The following is a 6401-nucleotide window of genomic DNA, read 5'->3' as shown; positions in this document are numbered from 1 at the left end:
TTACCCAGGAAGAATCACCCGTAAAATGAAGGAAGAACAATGTGTGACGTGAGTAGTCCAGGAGTATAGTATTGCTCATATAAAGCACTCCGTCGTCAGGCCACAAGTGGCCCGTCAGGACCATCCGACCGACGTGTCATCCTCAACGAGGATGCGGATAGGAGGGGCGTGTGGTCAACACACCACTCTCCCGGTCGTTACGATGGTTTTCTGTGACCGGAGCCGCTACCATTCAGTCTAGTAGCTTCTCAATTGGCATCACGAGGCTGAGTGCACCCCGAAAAATGGCAACAGCGCATGGCGGCCTGGGTGGTGACCCATCCAAGTGCCAGCCACGCCCGACAGCGCTTTACTTCGGTGATCTCACGGGAACCGGTGTATCCACTGCGGCAAGGCCGTCGCCCTATTGCTCATATGCTTGTAGAGTATTTAGAACTATGGGGACTTCTTCCCGAAGGGGAGGAGGTATTCTACGACGGTCAACTACATTGTGCAACGGTCAAGAATGGAATCGCGACGCACATCGGATGTAACTGCTACAACATGTAACGGGACTGCAAGACACGCAGTATCACTCTCCACAGTGTACGAATAGTGACTGAGGACGGACCCCCACATGGCGAGAGAGGGAACACATAGTCCACGCAGCAACGTTATTGGACCCATTAAGATCCATCTGTAAATTCCATGGGACTATCATGAACTGCGGCGACTTCAGTGTAATTATCGTCTTTTAATAAAAGTATCATTTCTGTTCGTCCGGTTACACTTCTCTTTCAATTACTTTCTGTACCGTTCTATACTATAGCAGATTTTTCTTTGGATTATTCCGGTTTCATAGAGCTATCGAGCTATGCTGCTTGGCGGTGACGCATCATGCGAAAGTTAATTTCTTCCTCAAGTTTTGCATATCAGTGTACAAAAGAAAGGTGCTGCAGTTCTCGCGAAACCCTTTATGTTAATTTCAGGAACCTGTATTCGTCGAGGTAGCGTCACCATTTACATGATATCTCGCCTAGGGATCACGAGAATAAGATGAGAGAGATTAGGGCAGGTGTAGGGGGACGAAGCCAACAAATATTCCCTCGTTCAATGCCCAAATTCAATAGGAAATAAAATCGATAATATTGATACGATGTACCTTTTGCCGCGCACTCTACAGTGGCTTGTAGAGTATATGTGTCACAGTAGAAATTTTAATGCTCATAGCCGCCAGGGTACCCGAGAGCGCTATGTGCTGCTTCCTGGAATCGGGTAGGCGCGCCGGCCCCGAATCGAATCCGCCCGACGGACTAACGACGAGGGTGCCCGTGTGCCAGCCAGCCTGGATGTGGTTTTTAGGCGGTTTTTCACATCATGCTAGGTGAAAATCGGGCTGGACCCCACGTTCCGCCTCAGTCACACGACTCGCAGACATTTGACACTCGTTCGCACTATTTCATGGCTTACACTAGACGCAGACAACTGGAGTACACTGATTATGTCCGGGCGGGCGGGGGGGGGGGGGGGGGGGAAGGTACGGGTGGCGACAGGAGGGGCATCTGGCCACCCCTTAAAATTAACATGCCACGTCCTTTTAACCACAACAGCAGACCCCGCAACTCGGAATTAATGCTTGCAAAGAGAGAGAAATTCTAAAGCTGATCACTCAAACTTGGCACCTGAGACACAGAGATCAGTGCAAGAGTCGTCTCCCAACTGACTTTCTATTACACTCCTACCTAAATTAAAAATATAACGCCACTGTTGTTCACCTAATATCGAGGTTAGGCTCTATACTAACAGAGTTCTTATGAACACTTACCAATCAGCGATAAGCATTTTCAACGTACGATGCTACAGAGCACCTTGTCATCTGCTAGCGCCACAGGTTTCTAACAAAACCGAGGAATTTCTAATCCCAATAGGATACTTATTTTCGGCTGATAACTTTTCCAACGTTAGGACACCAGCTCCGTGAAGATGAGCAGAGTGAATCAACCTCTGTCAAAAATTAAAACCAAGCGATGTTTCCAACAAGGGAAACTCTCCATCGCATTGCCCCTCTAATGATGGCCCACTAGATAGCCAGTGAAAAACTGAACACAGATCACGCATAAAAACAGGGTGAAGATGTACTAAACTGTGGAAAAAGGAATCAAAATAGAAACAGTGAATGGTCGAAGATCAACGTGTGCAACATCAAGCGACTTAAATGAACGAAGACGTCGTGGTTACCGTGTTAGAGTGGCAAGGGGGAGATCCGGTTCAAGTCTCCCTCCCTCATGCACCCCTCTTTTTTTCACGATATTTTGAACTGCCCGTCCGGTTATTAGCGTACCTGTTCAGTGTATTCAAATTTGTGTCTGTGTCGTGGTGTGTAACGTCCGTTTGCATCTGCGACGTTTGACGAGTGGGCCTCCAGACGTACGTACCTCCTATTTGTTCTACCCAAGTACCACACGTTATGTCTCTGGCGCTCTGGTTTGGAAATTTTGACTCTCGAATTCCTTCATTGTAACACAGTTCACACCCAGTTATTCGTTGTTTTCATTTTTGTGAGAGGTCTCAAAAATTTCAAATGTGTGTGAACTCCTAAGGGCCCAAACTGCTGAGGTCATCGGTCCCTAGACTTACACACTACTTAGACTAACTTATGCCAAGAACAACGCACACACCCAAGCCTGAGTGAGGACTCGAACCTCTGGCGGGAGTGGCCGCACAGTCTGTGACATGGCACGTGAGAGGTCTATGTGGAATCTCACCTGCTCTCAGCATTTATCACATTTACTTGCGTCGCGTAATATTATTCTTACCACATGACTCACATTCCGTAATCAATGTATAGTATGACAATTGGCAAGATTACAGAAGGAGAACAGACAAGTCAATGACAGGACGGACAGTTCATAAGTTTGTGAAAGAAAAAATGGGGCATGAGTGAGATTTCAACACGAATCTCCCGCTTCGCAGTCCAACACCGTAACCACACAACCACGATGCCTTGGTTCTTGTGAGTCGCTCGATGTTGCACGTCTTGAGCTTGGATCCTAAGATTTATGGTGAACACACTGAGATCAATAAGAAAATTTTAAATTTTGACCTAGGTACTTAATCTACAATCCTGCTGCTTAGCGTGATATATGAAATTGGTACTGCTTTACCAACTCCAATAATTTGCATCACTTAATCTCCAGTGTAATTCAATGAAATGCAAATATACTGCAATTCCTTTGAATAATAAACTAACCAACATTGACACTGAAGGTGACGTTCCATCATGGGATACTTTTAAAATTTCAGTTCAATACCTTGCATACCAGGGGTTCATGATATTTCAGACTTTACAATAACGATGCATAAGCTATCGGAAGTAAAAGAAACTACACAACTTACATTATATTCGTTGTTGCCATAAGTACCAGCTGTATATATAATTCCGGCACAGAAACATTAGTGTGTCAGATCTGGCATCAGCTGACTATAACAGTGGTATTTGTCTGATGGCCTGCTTGATGATCTCACCCATATTAAATTTTGTAAAACATTTAGAAGAAAAGTTATAATCAAAGTGAAAAATGAGATTTTGAATTCAGTCGTCATTGCGTTAGTGAAATTTAGAAAACCCGTATCTTTGATTGAATCCTTAGTTAAACCTGAGAGTTTGTTTTCATCTATAACAAAAATTATGGAAAGGATGTCCCTATGAACAATCATTCACTTGTTCCAAAAATCATCGTTTTCTTAATACTACATTTGGTCCAGAAACTAACTCAAAAAGTTAATCACTTCTCTTATTTGGTTACATCCATTCAGTGAAAACGCGATCAAAAAACCGATTATTACACAGTCTAAAATTTTTACAGCTTGTGCCACACAGAATATCAAAATTACAGTAGAGATTTGATATTACTACATTATTATTAGTTGGAAATGTTAAAGAGTAAACAGTGTCATGAAACGGTTGAGGAAAAACGTATCGAGAAGATTTTTTAGTGGTAGAAAGTGGGATATTATTTGTGAGTTTGCAGGAATTCGTGGCCGGATACAGTTTCCACAGAATTCTTCTGAGTTGTTGACCGAGTTTTAAAGTAAAACGACGAACCCTATTTTCGGTCGCTGTTGCAACTGACAGAAGCGTTGATTCTTCGTTTTACAATCTGACGTGGCTAGCAAAAACACAAGGATTTAATACAAACTGTCGACTTACGTCTTCATTTCAGCATATCTCGATATTAATTTGGCAGTTACATCTCCTTCCCTTCTCATTTTAGTATGTCAACCAAAGAAAACCATATTTATTGCGATTTCACCAGAAACTAAGGCAGCTCATTTAACAAACATAAAATGCATTACAGTCCAATGTTAATCTGGTTACAGGGCATCTTGATATTACTCGATTCTTCCTTAGTCTTTGTAGGTCGCTACTATGGTAGTTACCGTACTAAATTCTATACAATTTTTATGAAAATGATCCGTAGTTAATCGAATATATACTGGTAACATACTGTACATAAATGGAAATGTAGTTCATTTTCCAGTCATATCGAGGAAATGTTTCTGAATTAGGGATTACTGCTGACATGACAAGGAACCCCTTGACTGCGAGGTCACAACGTTAGTCTTTAGTATGGCTCATTTGCTGGTGTTGTGTTGACAGTCACGACAGGAAAAATGTAAGCTGCCAATGATTCAGGAGGACGGCACAAAATGAGTGCCCAGGGGTACAGAGATCCACCACCCATGGGATGTATGAATTACACTTCACAAAATGGACTTCGTCGACACTCAAGAAATGTTCAAAACAAACCATTACCTTGCACCATGAACAGCAAATGAAAAATGGCACGTCACAGTGATCACAAAGGTTTGTACACTCAAGATCAGAAGCGAATCCTTTGGGAGTTACAAACCGTGCAAGCTGTTGAGTGAGGTATTTACTCTTAAGGAATGCGTTTAGAGCAGGGCTTAACAACTGGCCGGTTTTGAGCGCGAGTACTCGCGTCTGCTCAGGCACGTGCTCGCGAGCAGGTGCAAGGTCGCGGAGAAGGGAGGGAGGGGAGGGAGGGGAGGGAGGGGAAACGCGCGCATGTTTGAATGTGATCTCGCGTTCTTAACAGATTTAACTAGCCATCTGAATGCTTTGAACATTTTACTACAAGGCAAAGATCTACTAATTACTCATTTCATGGATCGAATACGAGCTTTTAAAATGAAATTGACACTTTGGGTGAGTCAGCTGGAAACAGGAAACCTAGCTCATTTTCCTAAATTATCATCCATGGAAGATGTCCACAAAGACTGAACATTACTCACATAGTTTAGTTGTATCAGCGCTTTCAAGATCTGACAGCACTAGACAGTGATTTTGATCTGTTCTCTCCATATTCAGCGAATAGATTCGTCCTGAGCTGCAGCAAGAAATTATTGACCTGCAGTGTGACAGAGAATACAGAGACAAATTTCAGAACAAGAAAAACATTTTGGAATTCTACAGACACTTCCCTCAGGATAGATTTCCTCGTTTGCACAAACTGGCGGCTACAATAATATCAATGTTCGGTTCCACGTATGTTTGTGAAAAACTGTTCTCTGCAATGAAATGTAACAAGACGCGCCTGAGAAACGCATTGTCTGATCGAAATTTAAACTGCACACTGCGCCTAAAATGCACAAGAACAATTACTCCGAACATAGACGCAATTGTAAAGGGCAAAAAGTACAAGTTAACCGAGAATCCCACACTTCAGTGACACCTTTTATTGTGTAACAGTTCACAAATTAATGCGAATGTATACACTAAGCTAGTAAAATTATGTGGCGTGTGTACATTCTCCTTTATTTGTTTCATTTGTCGCAGTAATAATTCGTGAGTGATATCCCTGCAGGTGGCCGCGGATTTACATTGACTGGCGGCAGCTGTTGTTTGCCCCACGTGACTTTCCCCACTCTCCGCTCTGGTCCGGTAGTGGGGGTAGCGTGCTCGCGCTGCTCCGTGCTCGCGCCTTGCTGCTCACAGCTTGCTCTGCGAGCACGTATGTTGTGAAGCCCTCGTATAGAGTCATATTGATGTAATGGGATGATGAGGACTGATGAAATGTGTTGACACGCAACCGCATACGAAACAGTCTGTGAAAACTGGCTATCCTTTAAGGCGTAGCTGCAGATAGTGCGAAAATATATTTTATATGTGCGGGAAAAACAAATGTTCAGAGTCTGAGTGTGTGCTGTGGTTCCTGGTGGTATGAATCGCAATGTCACACACATTTAAGGAGTACTATGATTTTTATATGCAGACCAAAACTAAACCAAAAGCAAGTTATTTCGATAAGGTATTGCCCAAAAACAGTTTTCATACCATAGTTGTAGTTCTGTTACGCTCGTTTTTCCATCCTTTCTTGCTGTAACGTAAATATTCGCTA

General features: G+C 43.1%; 1 pseudogene; it reads right to left on the bottom strand.

The window, feature by feature from the left end:
- Nucleotides 1-285: 285 nt before the first annotated feature.
- Nucleotides 286-403, bottom strand: LOC126202983 (5S ribosomal RNA; annotated as a pseudogene).
- Between the last annotated feature and the right edge of the window lie 5998 nt (nt 404-6401).

Source organism: Schistocerca nitens, chromosome 1, assembly GCF_023898315.1.
Source record: "Schistocerca nitens isolate TAMUIC-IGC-003100 chromosome 1, iqSchNite1.1, whole genome shotgun sequence".
Classification (NCBI taxonomy): Eukaryota; Metazoa; Arthropoda; class Insecta; order Orthoptera; family Acrididae; genus Schistocerca; species Schistocerca nitens.
This window is presented reverse-complemented; position numbering and strand designations above follow the sequence as displayed.